This window comes from Piliocolobus tephrosceles, chromosome 16, assembly GCF_002776525.5.
Source record: "Piliocolobus tephrosceles isolate RC106 chromosome 16, ASM277652v3, whole genome shotgun sequence".
Lineage (NCBI taxonomy): Eukaryota > Metazoa > Chordata > Mammalia > Primates > Cercopithecidae > Piliocolobus > Piliocolobus tephrosceles.
In genome coordinates, this window is record NC_045449.1 from 6,709,605 (window position 1) to 6,711,768 (window position 2,164).

Consider the following 2,164-nt stretch of genomic DNA (forward strand, 5'->3'; position numbering starts at 1 on the left):
GAGTTCAAGACCAACCTGGCCAACATGGTGAAACCTCGTCTCTACTAAAAGTACAAAAATTAGCCAGGCGTGGTAGTGCATGCCTGTAATCCCAACTACTCAGGAGGCTGCAGCAGGAGAATCACTTGAACCCGGGAGGTGGAGGTTGCAGTGAGCCCAGATCGTGCCATTGCACTCCACCCTGGGTGACAAAGGGAGGCTCCGTCTCAAAACAAAATAAAAATAAAAAAGATAATGTAACTTTTTCAACCAATTTCCACTCAGAAAATCTTTCAATCCACGTATGACCTGGAAGCTGGTGCCCTGAGTTGTCCCGCCTTTTCAGGTTGAATTGACGCCCATCTGACACGTATTGATTGGTATCTGTGAACTTCTGCCCCCCTAAAATATATAAAATCAAGCTGTGAGCCGAGCGCCTTGGGCACATGTTCACAGGACCTCCTTGGGCTGTGTTGTGAGCCTTGATCACTCATTTGGCTCAGAATAAACCTTTTTAAATATGTTACAGTTAGTTCTTGTTGTCAACAGCCTCCTGTCACTTTCCCTTGAGAAGACGCTCTTGGAGAACACTCCCAGTGTCCGCCTCTCTTGTGCCAACTAAGAAAACCCCCATTCATCATAACCTGCATTCTCATGGAGGGTCGCTTGTTACTCACCAGGCAAACAAACCCTGGTTTTCCAGGTAACAGTCGGTCCTCTGTATCCACAGATTCCCCCTCTGCCATTACAGAGCGCTACGTGTATGTAAAACCTGTCATTTAGAGCCCTGTGATTTAAAGAAAAATATCTCACTCATGGATTTGATGGGTACTGATACGCACTTGGCTATAAGCTATTGGTGTATCCACAAGCTCATTGGAACAGAAACCCAGCTATTACAACAGACCCCGAAATTTTGTGAGCTCTCAAAAATTTCTGCTGGAAAAATAGATTCTCACTTTCCGCTTAATTTTTCTGTAAATCTAAAATTTCTCTAAAAATAAAGTCTATTAATTTAAAACATATATACTCTGGCAATGGGTAATATTGTCTTTAAGAAAAACTGGTAGTCAGTGGTTCCTTGTTAAGCAGTTACAAAATTTAACTTATGGCATTTCTGACTTTGATTCTAAGAAGCAAAACTAAACTAGATGTGTTTTGCTTTAGAAAGAATGTAAGGGCCGGGCGCGGTGGCTCAAGCCCGTAATCCCAGCACTTTGGAAGGCCGAGATGGGCAGATCACGAGGTCAGGAGATCGAGACCATCCTGGCTGACATGGTGAAACCCCGTCTCTACTAAAAAAAATACAAAAAACTAGCCCGGGTGAGGTGGTGGGCGCCTGTAGTCCCAGCTACTGGGGAGGCTGAGGCAGGAGAATGGCGTGAACCCAAGAGGCGGAGCTTGCAGTGAGGTGAGATCCGGCCACTGCGCGACAGAGCGAGACTCCGTCTCAAAAAAAAAAAAAAAAAAAGAAAACGAAAAAGAAAGAATGTAAGGAAAGCTAATTTGTGAAGTAAGTACTTCCTAAAATGAAGATGAACTCCTGTTTAGATAAACCAGGAGAGGAAGTTAAACTGAGTGAGCGTGGGAAGAAAAAAAAAAAAAAAGACTCCTTTGAGAGATGCACTTTTTGAGCATAATTGGAAGTGACCGAGATGTACAATAACGAGGGAACCAGGCAATAATTCATTAATGGAGGAGCAGCATTACTCCAAACAAATATTTGCTTTTACATAATTAACCAAACTAAAATGATCTGAATGGAAAAGTAGTTTGGAGTATTAACGATGTACATGATTACTCTCAAGCAGATTACGGGCATAAATGGCCGTTGTATTTCACATAACTGCCCATCAAGAGCTTTCAAAGGAATCTCAACCCTCCACTGACCACAGTTCAGATAGACTTTCCATTTAGATGCCTGTTTGGTGCCTCAAGGCCTTAGACATTGCCAGAAATGACAGTTGTCCTGGATATTTCTAGAAACACCAGTTATTATGCTCAGAATGTTATGATAACTCTTCTATTTATTACCTACAGCTAACAATCTAATGATGGTGATTTTGGAATGATAATGTCTCTGGAAACTGGAAAGGTAATCATGACCTCGAACTTCTACAGACAGAGTGGGGTGAGACTTAAAAGAAAAAGGCTTGAATTATATAATTAATAAATATCCATTTTT